At 44.8% G+C, this 14816-nt stretch overlaps 3 non-coding genes across 3 annotated transcripts; 1 reads left to right on the top strand and 2 right to left on the bottom strand.

Annotated features, from left to right (window-relative positions):
- Positions 1-6098: 6098 nt before the first annotated feature.
- trnav-aac (transfer RNA valine (anticodon AAC)) lies at positions 6099-6171 on the top strand. The gene has a single exon. It is a non-coding gene; the product is annotated as a tRNA-Val (tRNA).
- A 2449-nt stretch (positions 6172-8620) lies between these two features.
- Positions 8621-8703, bottom strand: trnal-cag (transfer RNA leucine (anticodon CAG)). The gene has a single exon. It is a non-coding gene; the product is annotated as a tRNA-Leu (tRNA).
- A 78-nt stretch (positions 8704-8781) lies between these two features.
- Positions 8782-8854, bottom strand: trnak-cuu (transfer RNA lysine (anticodon CUU)). Its single transcript has one exon. It is a non-coding gene; the product is annotated as a tRNA-Lys (tRNA).
- Positions 8855-14816: the final 5962 nt, after the last annotated feature.

The raw sequence follows: 14816 nt of genomic DNA on the forward strand, positions 1-14816 counted from the left end.
GTGAAACAACCGTCTTCGGGCAGACACAGAAAGCTTTAAGGTTTGAGAAAGGAAAAGAGGTGTCAACATGTTGATCTGTTGGCTGCCTGAAAAGTTGAAAGAGCGGCCTTGAGCTAATTGCTGCTTAATCCAAAAGCAGACATGTTCCTTCAAACCGGAATTAAAACAGTGATCTGAGGATGAATTTGCTTTGTTCTGCGCTGGAATAATTCCACCAGCTGTGCTATCCTCCACTCTACCAGCTGTGCTATCCAAGGGAAGCAGCAGAGGTCCCTCTCTTTGGTGATTGTTCATCGTGCCCCTTTTAACACTCGCTGACTTGTGGAATCGTGTGGGCATGACCGAGCCTGACTCAATACCTGCTCATACCGCAGCGCTGTGGGAGTGTGATTTGCTACTTACTCTGTGCACCCTGGGCCAGTGGAGCAATGGATAACTTGTTTAATGACAAATCAGAAGATTGTAGGATCTGCTCCTACCTGGCTGGGTGAATTTTGCAAACTGCCCATTACTTTATGACTTCAGATAGCTTGCAAACTGTCCTACTTGGTAGTGCTGCCTGCTGGTCTCTACCATACGTGCGGTCTTATCACAGCAGGTAATACATCAGTCTCATAATGTTGAAGGTCCTGGGTTCACTCCTCGGCAAAAGGTAGCAGGGCTTGTGAAGCTTTTTTTTCATCTTTGCTGAACACCAATCTCAAGAACTTTTGCTGACTGCAGCAAACCAAAAGATTTGCTGCCCCTTGACCTCTCTGTATCGAAGCTGAGGATTTTCGTGGGTTATGGGCTCGCTGACAACTGACACCATTTTTGTTTCTGGACATTTGCCCCAAGGTTTAAAAAAATGGAGAATGCAGACATCAACCCCGCTACTTTGCACATGTTAAGCGAGCGCTCTGCTAATTCCCCAGTTGCTTTAGATAAATTGTCCTTCACAGTAGCCACTTCACACTCGCCTCCAAGCAGCGCCATGAATTGCAGATTGGCCCCCTACCTGAATATATTCAATACTTTGTTCCAATCGGCGGTATCGAGCATCAGCAAGTGAGCATCAGCAGAACGGGAAGCCACAGCAATCGTGAATGATGCTGAGAAGAGCCCGAGCCTGCAGAAGGCAGACGAGGTCACCGGAAAGGAACAGCCGCCCCCGAACTTGAGGGTACAGCGAGAGCCCTGTCCATCTGACAGACAGAAGCCCTGATTTGCCTGAAAGTGAGTGCGATTTGACGTGTTGTTGCTCAAAGGCGCTCCCTGCTGGTGAGCAGAGGCAAATGCTGGAACAAAACAGCCATGTGAGGGCAGATGCAGAAAGCTTTCAGGTTTGAGAAAGGAAAAGAGGTCTCCCGTGCCTCAGCGCCAACATGTTAAGCTGTCGGCTGCCTGTAAAGTTAAGACCTTGAGCTAATTGCTGCTTACTCCAAAAGCACACTGGCTTCTTCGAGCCAGAATTAAACAGGCAACCTAAGGAAGACTTTGCTTTGTTTTCGACATTGGTCCCCTGCACTACCAGCTGAGCGATCGAAGGGAAGCAACAAAGATTGCTCTCTTTGGTGATTGTTCACTGTACGTCTTCTGACACTCCCTGACTCGTGGAGTCACGTGGGCATGACCGAGACTGACTCGGTACCTGCTCATACCACAGCGCTGTGGGAGTGTGAGCTGTTACTTACTCTCCACAATTTGGGCCAGTGGAGCAATGGGTAACGTGTCTAACGACAAATCAGAAGATTGTAGGTTTGATTTCTAGATCGCTCGAAGGTTTCTGCACACCTTTTGTTGTTACAAAATATACTTTATTTCATAAAATTTAAGAATCCACAGAGTTCAAACTAAATACCCCAATTTCAAAGCAATACAATTCAAAACAAATCGTACACAATATGATCCCAATATTACAATTCAACCACAGTATATATCTCATAATACATGGTGGCCAATAGCACGTGGGATGGCCTTACTCGGTTCCCGTTCCGCATAGAGCCCTTGTGCAGGCCGCACCTCGCTTCAGTGCGTCCCGCAGCACGTACTGCTGGACCTTGGAGTGAGCCAGTTGGCAACACTTGGTCGTGGGCTGTTCCCTCAGCTCGAAGGTCAAGACATTTCGGCCAGACCAATGGGCCTCCTTCATCGCGTTGATGGCCTTCCAGCAGCAGTTCATATCGGTCTCGGTATGTGTCCCGGGGAACAGCCCGTGGAGCACAGCGTCCTGTGTTACCGAGGTGTTGGGGATGAACCGTAATAGATACCAACGCATCTCTCTCCACACCTTCTGCGTGAAGGGGCAGTCCATCAGGAGTTGGATGATGGACTTGCCGCATTGTAGCTTCGAGTGCAGCCCGCGGTGGTGCTGAGATTCTGTGCATGTTTGAAGGACGGCACTGGAAGGCCTTTCTCACCACCATCCAGGCCACATCCCGGTGCCTGTTGGTCAGTTCTGGCAACAAGACGTTCTGCCAAATGGCATCGACCGTCTGCTCGAGGAACTGCCCGATCGGAGCCACCCCCTCCTTTCCCCGCAGGACACCCAGAACGTTCCGTGCCGTCCACTGTCTTGGGGCTTTGTGGTCAAAGGGGTTCCTCCTCAGGGACTTCTCCACCTGGGACAGGTGGTGTGGGATGGTCCAGCTCGACGGGACGACCTGGATCTGCTCAGCCAGTGTAGAAACTGAGCACGCAGTGATCATTCCGCAGGCTCGGCCGCTTCTCAGAATCATTCCTGATTACTGAGTCTTCCCGTTCTGCTGTTCTGGGGAATGAGGTGGGTCAAGTTTCAATGGGGGAACAGTTAGGGAACGGCAATCGTAATATCATGAGGTTTCGATTAGTTATGGACAAGGGCAAGGAGCAATCTCAATACTTAATTGCAGGAGTGACAATTTCAGTGGGTTGAGATCGGATCTGGCCCGGGTAAATTGGAATCAAAGATTGGCAGGCAAAACTGTAATTGAACAATGGGTGGCCTTTAAAGAGGAGATGGTTCGGGTACAGTCTAGGTACATTCTCACGAGGGGGGAAGGTAGGTCAACTAAAGCCAGATCTCCCTGGATGACGAAAGAGATAGAGAGTAAGATGAAGCAGAGAAAGGGGGAGTATGACAGATGTCGGGTTAATAATACAAGTCATAACCAGGCTGAATATAGAAAGCTCAGAGGAGAAGTGAAAAAGGAAATAAGAGGGGCAAAGAGAGAATATGAGAATAGACGGGCAGCTCACACAAGAAGGGAATCCCAAAGTCTTCGACAGGCATATAAATGAAACGGGTAGTAAGAAGTGGGGTGGGGCCGGTTTGGGACCAAAAATGAGATCTACACATGGTGGCAGAGGGCATGGCTGAGGTACTAAATGAGTCTGTCATAACTAAGGAAGAAGATGCTGCCAAATTCTCAGTAAAAGGGGAGGTAGTTCATCTATTGGATGGGCTAAAAATTGACAAAGAAGAGGTACGAGATAGGCTGGCTATGCTTAAAATACATAAGTCACCCGGTCCAGATGCGATGCATTCGAGGTTGCAGAAGGAAGTAAGGATGGAAATTGCTGAGGTACTGGCCATAATCTTCCAATCATCCTTAGATATGGAGGTGGTGCCATAGGACTGGAGAATTGCAAATGTTACACCTTTGTTCAAAAAAGGGTACCAGGATAAACCCATCAACTACAGGCCAGTCAGTTTAACGTCGGTGGTGGGGAAGCTTTTAGAAAAAATAATCAGGGATAAAATTAATAGCCACTTGGACAAATGTGGGTTAATAAAGGGACTAATTTGATAGCCCTTTTTAAAGAGCTGGCACAGGCACAGTGGGCAGAATTGCCGTCTCTTGTGCCGTACCTACTATTAAAATATGAAACTATGAACAAAACAACTTCAACAACTTCAACGTCATAAACCTGTAAAAGAATGGCAGCCAGTATGGCAGCAATCTTACTGAGGGACAAACTGGACATCTTACTGAGGTGCAAAGCGGCCATCTTACTGAGGGGCAAGGCAACCAACTTAGCAGCGGGCAAGGGGGCAATGTCAAACAAATTGGCCGCCATGAAACTTAAACAAAATGGCCGCCCTGATGCTGAAACAAAATGATCAGCAGGAAGGCAGCCATCTTACTGAGGGGCAAGGTGGAGCTTGTTATGATGAGAGAGACGGAGAGGGTTCATTTGCTGTTCCTGTTAAATCACAGTTGCACATTAGTTAAAGATACAAACTGAGTGAGACTGGCACTAGCTGGTGTTTAACACAAAGGCAGTGGTGCAGTGAGGGAATTAAACACCAAAACGTGAACTTCTGCTGAAAAAAAAGGATTAACATTTGTTATTTTTTAAGTAATGTTCACGGCGAAGGAGAGACCAGACAATCGGACGAAAGGTCAAATTAGTCATTTTGTGTCGAGAATGCAATTCTAGCAACTATTAAATAAATCAGAGTAAAATTGGACTCAATGTGACTGTAGTTCTGATCTGGGATTGTGTTTATTTCTCCATTATTATTTAATCTGAAACAATAACAGTATTTGTAACTGTAACACAGCAGAAGATTACTGCGGGACCCTGTCACACAGTAACACAGCAAAAGGGGTAAGAATACAGTGCGATTTATTACAGAATCCAGCAGCTCACTGGGAAAGTTACACATGGTACAGATCGAGGAGCAAAAAGGTACAAAGTGATTTTACACTTTAATTTGGGGCAATGACGTTTTATCTTCACCACGTTTAATTTTATAATTAACTTAATGGTCTCTTTTTCCTTAAGAAACTTCAAGCACAGACCACGACTTCATAAAGAAAACAATCAGTTATTATTAATACACAAGAAAAAATGACATTGGAATTTAAACAACATCTTGGGTTTATGCCCGATTTAGAATTGCTTTAACACTAATAAAACAACACATTCTGAATTCCAAAAATGTCTAACCGTTTGGAAATCAAATGTCTATCTTAGACGAAGCCCATAACGAAAGATATATCCTCATTTGAGGCTAATTCGGGAGTTTAATGACTTTGACATTTTTTCCCTGTGACTTGTATAGTTTCGATCGATGAAATGTTCGTGAAAAAGGTCAGTGTCAAGAGAGTCAGCAGTTCATGTTTTCCCGAGACACTTCCTTCAGACCTGAGACAAAAGACCGAAACGTTTGTCGTTTCCGTAGTGTAGCGGTTATCATGTTCGCCAGTTACACGCAGAAAGTCCCAGATTTGACCTCGGGGGAAGCATTTTGTTGTGATTTTCACGCCATAAACCTCCAGGGTCGAGTTTCTTCAAGCGTGAAAGGGGCTGCAAACCTTTTTTAAATTTAACAGCGGCTGCACCAGATTCCTGGTATAATAAGCACTAAACATTTTTAAGCAGACTCCTAAAATACATTATATAAAATGGGAAGCGATAAAAGTTTATGACATGCAAAGCACAAAGATTTATTAACGTTTTAATTGTCACTTGGCAAACAAGTAAGTATTTCCTTCAGTGTGCAAGAGAATGTATTAATGTTGATTAAAAAAACAATAAGTGTCTCACAGACTTGAATTAGTTTTGTGCAATGAACTATTCCCAACCACGAGGGAACACAGCATCAAATATATATATTTAAGTACATAATACGTATATGTACATATATAATCTATGCCCTGAGGAGACCTTATGGCGGTAGCCCACCCAGGGACAAAAATTGCAACTTTTTTCCAACTTTCGGATTCATTGCCTCATTCTGATCGCCCTGAAGCCGGTGCCATGTTTTAATTCCTGATCTGCAGTAACTGGGAGCACTTTTAATGGCTCCGATCTCTTAATCTTATTTCAAGTTTTCTAATGTGTGATTTGGCTGCAAGAAAACACTCTGTGAACAATGTTATCTGAGCATGCCTGATTCGCCATAATTTACACTGAGGTCGGATATCAGGCACATGAAAAAACACAGTGAAATGTTTGTGTGGGCGCGATGCTCTGGGATTCCCTGCCTGACCATCGCCACCGATCCTTCTCTGCAGCCTTCCGAAATACAGCGCAGTAAATGCATTCCTGTGAAATCAGCTCCTGGACAGTAACACGGAAGTTAGTTTGGCTGAGGGGGTTTGCTCCTAGCACGGAGCGTCAAGTGTCAGGTTTCTGTCGTGTAGTGGTTATCACGTTCGCCTAACACGCGAAAGGTCACCGGTTCAAAACTGGGCAGAAACATTTTGAAACGTTGTCCCCATTAAATATGAGTAAATATTTAACGATTCACATTGCTGAATAATGTGAACGAAGTCCATATCTCCCAGCCCTGTTATTGCAGTCCGCTGTGAGCAGGCGATGAAAGCCAGCGTGATATTTGGGGTGAAGGTTGCTTACAATTCTGTCTCATTCCCGGTGGGATCTGGCGGAGATTTGAGAAGCCCTATCTATTCAACCAATATATGAAACGGTGTTTGAGAAACATTGATATATATGATAACATCCAGGATCCTGTTTTCAGAGTGCGTGGCGCAAAGGTCTGACTCCAGATCAAAAGGCTGCGTGTTCACATCACATCGGGGTCAGTGTTTCTTTCACCGCTCACATGAGACTGGATAATTCCCGAATGAAGGTTTTAATTGCTTTTTCACACAAAACAAAACAGATGTTTGGTCTAAACCCTGACGAAGTACCTACCCAGTGACAGGGAGGGGAGCGACTGATACCCTCATTTATTTCATGCAACAAACTGACACGAATACTGGTATTGATTCAAAATCGACCTGCAGATGGAGACACACAGAAAGAAGACAACCACAGAAACAGACAGCAATTACTTGCATATATATTTATATATATATATATATATATATATATATATATATATATATATATATATCGCCTTTAACGTGGTCAGACGATTTAAACTCGGTGAACTTGCTTCAGTTTTCTGAAATGTACTTGTCCATCCTTCAGAGGTCACGGGAAATATATTCGTTTGCCTTTCGAAAAAAGACGCGAAAAGCAGAGACATGTTTTGTTTTCAACACGGCTGGTGAAATGGTCGGACTATCATAAATTAGGAGTCGCCTTTGAAACATGTAAAGGCGACTACCTAAAAATCACTTGGTGCAAATTTGAAATCACGGTTACTATTTATTTAGGTCTGAAAGAAATAACAATAAACATGTCAGTCAGCGCCCGCGGTGAGACGGTGTCGAACTTGTTTGCTGCGAAGTTCACCGCTGGGTTAAAGCTGACGCCGTTTAAAGGACGCGAACCCACTCAATGCAAAGGATGAGCTCATAACCAACAGGTCCCGTCAACGTCAAACACCTCTTTTCTTGTTCAATGGAGGGAGCAGAGGCGTGTACATCATCAGACACCAGCAACTTTAAGAAATGGAACAGACAAAGGCACAGATGCAAGTTCCAAATCTTTTCAATGCAAAGTTATTTGACTTTATTTAAAGTGCCGTGAGGCTGAAAACGGGTCCCAGATGATTTGCGTTCACTCGTGACTTGTTTTCCAATGATTGTCCGCCAGGTTTGCAATTCAATTTGTATTGGATATTGAAGATATTTCAGGATGATTGCACATCATACCATGTGTAAAGCAGCCATCTTGATAACTTCAATCATCACACACTCTACATCGACGCTGCAGAGGCCCCAGCACCCCTTTCAATATTGTTTTTTTTTTAACTCACAGTTTTCAAAAGGGAATTGGATAAACGCTTGAATGGAAACATTATCAGGGCTATGGGGAAACAGCAGGTGAGTGGGACTAACTGGACAGCTCTTTCAGAGAGCTGGCACAGGCACGATGGGCCGAATGTCATTCGAATGGCGCTGTCCTATTCTATGATTCTATTAATAGATCAATTTCCGCCTTTCACTGAGCCTCTCTAAATGGTGCGCAGTAATCGTGTCCCTGTGAAATGAGCTCCTGAACAGTAATATGGAAATTAGCGTGGCTGAGCGGTTTGAAACTCTGGTTAGGCTCCTAACAGGAAATTTCCTCTCTAAGTTTGATCAGTTTATCAATTATCTCCCCCCTTTCCATCTTAAATGTCTTTACATATTTTTTTGATCTCTTCTTCTACTGTCATGCCCACAATACTAGTCTCCCTGGTAAATACTGAAGCAAAGTGATTATTTAATATTTCTGCCATTTCGCTGTCATTGCCTGTGAGTTTGTCGTGTGTATCCCTTCGTGGCCCTATTCCTATCCTAAACTTTCTTTGGCTGTTGATGTGTCTTGAATACTTTGCTTTTTTGATATTCCTTTTTGCCTTTCTAATAGTTCTTTAGACTTCTTTCCCAGTCTTTTCACATTCCCCTCTCTCCTTTATTGTCCAGTGTGTGCCTTTTTCTTCAGTTTCAATTTTGCCCTTGTTTCTTTATTCATCCCTGGTGTGTCATTTCTAGCTGGTTTGTTCTTGCTTTTTAGTGGGATATATTTCTCCTGGACTCTATTGATCACCGTTTTAAATGTTTCCCACTGCTGTTCTATTTCTTTGCCCAGGTCATTAATATGTCAAACATTTCACCGTTTGAAACTTCTCAAGTCACATTTCCATCACAAAGCCAGTTGCTTTTGTGGGAGGAGCAAATCAACTTGGTCGAAAAATCAGCTGCAGGCCAATCCACAAATAATATACTTCCACGTCTTAGTAAAAAATAAGCAATGTCAGAAGTGGGATACGAACCCACGCCTCCAGAAGAGACTGCGACCTGAACGCAGCGCCTCAGACCGCTTGGCCATCCTGACTACAAATTTAACGTTTCATTCTGCATCAATTCTGCACCGTTGGCCAGTGAACGCATCATAAAACTTTAAAATGATACTCGCCCAACGTGGGGCTCGAACCCACGACCCTGAGATTAAGAGTCTCATGCTCTACCGACTGAGCTAGCCGGGCCTGAATGCACATAACCGCCTTATCTTTAATTGCAGCAAGCAGGCGAAAGACTCCATTTCAAATTATTGGAATCAGTTCTGAGGGACAGGATGAACTGTCACTTCGAAAGGCACGGACTAATCAAGAACAGTCAGCATGGATTTGTTAAGGGGAAGTTGTGTCTGACTAACCTGTTTGAATTTTTCGAGGAGGTGATAAGAAGGATCGATGAGGGTAGCGCAATTGATGTCGTCTCCATGGATTTTAGCAAGGCTTTTGAAAAGTTCCCACATGGTAGATTGGTCAAAAAAGGAAAGGACCATGGGATCCAAGGGAATGTGGCTTATTGGATCCAAAATTAGCTCGGTGGCAGGAAGGAAAGTGTAATGGTCGACGGGTGTTTTTGTGGCTGGAAGGCTGTTTCCAGTGGGGTGCCGCAGGGCTCGGTACTTGGTCTTTTGCTTTTTGTGCTCCACATTAACGATTTGGACCGAAACTTAGGGGACATGATTAAGAAATTTGCGGGTGACACAAAAATAGGCCATGTGGTTGACAGCGAGGAGGAAAGCTGCAGACTGTGGGGGGACAGGCAATTTTCTGATAACAAGGCACTCAATCCATCTCTGAACGAATTTTGAACGAATACGTGTGTTTGACCCAGCACAGGCACGATGGGCCGAATGATCTCCTCTCATGGACTCACAGAATACAATGATACTAAGTGTTATCAGTCGGAAAAGCAACACATTGCAAATAAGAGCAGAGAGAGGAAACTCGTCTAACAGCGTAACAGCACGGTGAGATATTGTATTTGAGAAGGATGAGGAGGGATAGTTTATCATGGTGGTAGTCACATGGAGTATCATTTGTGACTTTGATAAGGACCATTTCATGCTGCGACTGGGGCGGAAACCTAATTGGAGATATTCAGCCCGGGCGCGGCCCCATCGTGCGCGGTGAGACGGAGGGGGGTGGGGGATGTGTCAGAGCTGGGGCTCACCGGTGGAAGCAGCATAACAGTTTAAAACGGTACTCGCCCAACGTGGGGCTCAAAGCCACTACCCTGAGAGTTTTTAAAGAAAAGGCGGAGCAGCCACTGTCTGAATCTCTTGCTGTGCTTGAAAGAACACATTCCAAGTACGAGCAGAGAGAGGACACCATTCAGTTGCCCATTGCGTTGAACACGATGCCATCGGTTTCTGTCGTGCAGCGGTTATCACATTTGCTTAACATGCGAAAAATCCCCGGTTCGATCCCGGGCGGAAACATTATGTTGGAACTTGGTCTCCATAAACATCCAGGTTGATTTTCTTCTCCTGCCAAAAAGGGAGACAGTGGCTGCTCCCTTATTCTTTGTAAGCTGCATCTTTTACTTCATTAAGCAGATAACTTTGAGTGAGAGAAAACTGATCCTCAGTGACGCTCATTTCAAGTTTTATTCCCTTTTACTCCAAAAGGGTATATTGGCCTTGGAAGGAGCGCAGCCCAGATTTACCAGAATGTTAGCAGGGCTCGAAGGGTTAAATTATGAGGAGCGGTTACATACTTGTATTCCCTGGAATATAGAAGGCTTTTTAGGATTTTGAAAGGGAGATAGGAAAACCCTTTCCGCTGGTGAGGGAGTCAAAGACAATATCACAATATCACAAAAGCTGTTTTACGAGTGAAAACAGCCCAACGCATCACTGTGAGTGTCAGAGACGAGTCTCTCGGTGCCGCGTCCTGTGCAGTGAATGTCAAAACTTTTAAAAGTTGCAGAAAGTGTTAGGGATTCCGTTTCACAAACCTTTAATGGGAATGAGATTTTGTCAGAGGTTGCAGCCTTCCCTACTTCTCTTGGCCTTTGCGAGACACCTGTTCCGGTTTAAATTCACAAACTGGGTGAGTTGGTGATCACGGTACAGCAGACTCAGCGGTCCCGGGTGTGAGAGAGAGAAATCAGCCCGGGCGCGGCCACAATGTGCGCGGTGACACTGCACGGGATGTCGGGGGGAGTCAGAGCTTGGGTTCACCCCTGAAAGCAACATAAAAAGTTTAAATCAGAACACGCCCAACATGAGGCTTGAGTTTACGCCCCTGAGATTTAGAGTCTCACACTCTATCGACTGAGCTCACCGGGCCGGAAAAACTTAGCCGCTCTTGTCTATCATTGCAGTAAACTCGCCCCTGGGTATGCATGTGCAGCAATCCCAACATAACGACCATATCATTGGCTGTGTTTATCTCTGTGTGTGTGTCCACCTTCAGGTTGATTTTGAACGAATACGAGTGTTTGTCTTCCGTTTGTAACATCAAATAAAAGAGGGCATCAGACACTTCCCTCCCTGACACTGGGGAACCAGTGAGACAGACCTGTTATTGTGAAAACGCAAATGGAAGATTAATTGCGGAATTATATGGACTCTTATCAGCGCCAGAAGTAGATTTACAATATATACACCCCAATAAATAAATAAATAATACAGATTCATGTAAATACATTTGCAACTAACAGAGTCACGAAACCATAAATATTATTTGTACCTAATACAAACACTCCCAGATATATTTAGAATCTTTCCACGCCTTCGCTGGTGGTCTAGTGGTTAGGATTCGGCGCTCTCACCGCCGCAGCCTGGGTTCGATTCTGGGTCAGGGAATTTGCTGTTACAAAAAAACACTTGCCACTTTTGCAGAATCACCCCAAATTGACGGCACACAAGGAGACCATTCGGCCCATCGCGTCCGCGTCAACCGAAAATGAGCCAACCAGCCGAATCCCACTTTCCAGCAATCGGTCCGTCGCCTTGCAGGTTACACCACTTCAGGTGCAAATTCAAGTATTTTTTAAATGTCACGAGGGATTCTGCCTCTCCCACCCTTTCAGGCAGTGAGTTACATACCCCCACCACCATCTGGGTGAAAATATTTCTCCTCATCTCCCCTCGAATCCTTCCACCAATCACTTTAAATCTATGCCCCCTGGTTATTGACCTCCCTGCTATGGTAAATAGGTCCTTCGCATCCACTCTATCTAGGCCCTTCATAATTTTGTGCACCTCAATTAAATCACTCCTCAGATTCCTCTGTTCCAAAGAAAACAACCCCAGCCTCTCCAATCTTTCCTCACAGCCAAAAATCTCCAGCCCTGGCAACCTCGTCGTAAATCTCCTCTGTACCCTCTCTAGTGCAATCACATCTTTTTTGACCAGTCTGCCAATTGGGACCTTGTCAAAAGCCTTGCTAAAATCCAAGTAGACTACATCAAAGTACTCCAGGTGTGTTCTCACCAAAGCCCTATTTAATTGCAGCAACACTTCCTTACTCTTATACTCCAACCTCCTTGCAAAAAGGCCAACATACCATTTTTCTTCCTCATTGCTTGCTGTACCTGCATGTTAACTATCTGTGATTTGTTTGCAAATACACCCAACTCCCTCTGAATACCAACATTTATTGGACTCTCACCTTTTAAAAAATATTCTGCTTTTCTATTCTTCCTACCAAAGTGGAGAATTTCACATTTTCCCACCTTATAATCCAACTGCCACCTTCTTACCCAATCACTTAACCTGTCCACCTCCCTTTGCGTCCTCCTCACGGCTTACTTTCCCACTTCCCTTTGTAACATCCGCAAACTTGGATCCATTGCATTCGGTCTCCTCAAGTAAGTCATTCATAAAGAATGTAAACAGCAATTGCAACATAAATTGTCCGCCCAGGATCGAAAGCAGGGCCGTTCGCGTGTAAAGCGAACTGGTAACCACAACACCACAAAAAACCGCTGGTGACTTATACTGGGCAGAGGGGAACTGACCAGTCACATCTCTCTGCTCTGATTGGGACAGTTTTACTTCTCTTTAAACAACATCTCTCCTGTCCCACACTAAAATCATGGAATAGAATCATAGAATATTATAGCACAGAAGGAGGCCATTCGGCCGTGTTCCCTGCCTACTCTTTGAAAGAGCTGTCCAATTTAGTCCAAAAAACCCAGCCTTTTCCCCGTAACCTTGCAAATCAGTCCTCTTCAAGTACCTGTCCAATTGCCTTTTGAAAGTTCCTATGAAAGCTGCTTCCACCAGCCTTTCAGCGAGTGGCTACCAGATCGTAACAACCATCTGTGCGAAAAAAATCTCCTCATTTCCCCTCTAGTCCTAAAAGCTCTCAATCCTTCTCCACGGATGCCTTTTTACAAACATTTCATTCATCAAAATCCACACAAGTTACACAGGAAAAAGGCTTCATTTTCAAGTAATTAACGTTCCGAAGGAGCTCCCTAATTTCCCTCCCCTAACCTTATGAATCAGATCATTCTCGTCCGGATCCTTTTCCACATGAACCGGCCTCCGCCCGCGTCAGGAAGTAGCCATTCTGATTCTGTGACTGTGGCCCGCTTTGTTCGGGCAGTTGGTTTGACAGGGACCTCACACCGGACACTCCTCCCGTGTTTTCTTCCACATCCGCAGATTGGGGCCGGGCCTGGACTGATTTTTTTTCTCTGCCTCACCCGGGGCCACTGAGTCTCCAACTCAGATCACAAACCAGCTCTCCTACACCCGATCACCAACTCACCCAGTTTGTAAATTGAAACCGGAGCAAGTGCCTCGTAAGAGGGCAATAGATGTAGGGGAGGCAGCAACCTCTGACAAAATCTCAGGCTCATCAGAGAGGTTTGTGTATCTGAACCCCTAATAACCTTCTGCTCCGTTTAAAGTTTTGACCATTGCACACTACGCGGCACTGATAGACTCGTCTCTTGCACTGACAGTCAAGCAAGCGGAGGGTTCACTCGCGAAAGCAGCGTCAAAGTTTAAAACAGAATTCGCCCATTAAGGGTCTCATGTGCGACTGACTGAATTCGCCGGGCCTGCTGAAGTGTTTCCATTTGGTCTGTTATTGCAGCGAGGTGGCTGCTGACTCCGCCCCAGGGGCTGAGTTTAGAATCGTGGAAGGATACAACTCAGACGCAGGCCATTCGGGCCATCGCGCCCGTGCCTTGTCCGACTAACCATGTACCAGATTCTCCTGAATTCCAAGGTGTGGAACGAAAGTGAACAACAAAAGGCCTTACATTCGACCGTGGAGGTACAGGCAATTCTCTGAGAAACCGGGTTGTCTATTTCCCGGTGTTTGCCTGTCTCTCTGGTTGTGTTTATCTCTGTGCGTGTGGAGCTGCAGGCTGATTTTGAATTAATAAGTGTGTTTGGGTATGTTTCTTGCAATAAATAAATGAGGGAATCAGACGCTTCTCTCCCTGACAGTGGGGAATTCGTGAGGCGGAATTCAGAGCAGGATTCTGTTTGTTGTGAAAACGGGATTGTAATAAGGAAGCGGGAATTATCCAGCCTCCTAACAACACTAAGGACAACTGTGACCCCGACGTGATTTAAACACACAACTTTCTAATCTGGAGTCAGACGCGCTACCGTTGCGCTACAAGGTCTGATAGCAAAGATTTGGATGTTTACCTTTATGAAAGTTTCTCACACACCGTTTCATTTATTTCAGATTACTAAATCCCCTCCCACTTCCACCGGGTGTCAGGCAGCCTCAGAAGCAGCCTTCACCTGTCCGCGGCAGCACGACTGCAGCAAATCCAATTACACACACCCGGCACCCAGAATCATCACATCACAGGAAAGGAACTGCTCAAAATGCACAATAGGGCGGGCAGCATCTGAAAAAACTCTGAGAGTTTCTGTGTGTGGAATTTGTTCAGGACTGCGAACAGGACGGTGTGAAAATTTAAACAATGGATGTGTACAAATGGATGTCATGCTTCTTTACAAAGTGAGTGTTTATGTTATGTGTGCCATTTATAAATTTATTTTAATTATTTTTACAATATGATATATCTTGTTATAAATATATATGATTGCATCTGTGACACTTATAAATACATTTGTGTGTAACTGTGTGGTGGTTATCATTATATCGCTGTGTATCTTTGTTATGTATTTGTGTGTAATAAGAAATAAGACATAGAGAAATAAATATCCAG

The sequence above is a fragment of the Heptranchias perlo genome, unplaced genomic scaffold (assembly GCF_035084215.1).
Source record: "Heptranchias perlo isolate sHepPer1 unplaced genomic scaffold, sHepPer1.hap1 HAP1_SCAFFOLD_50, whole genome shotgun sequence".
Lineage (NCBI taxonomy): Eukaryota > Metazoa > Chordata > Chondrichthyes > Hexanchiformes > Hexanchidae > Heptranchias > Heptranchias perlo.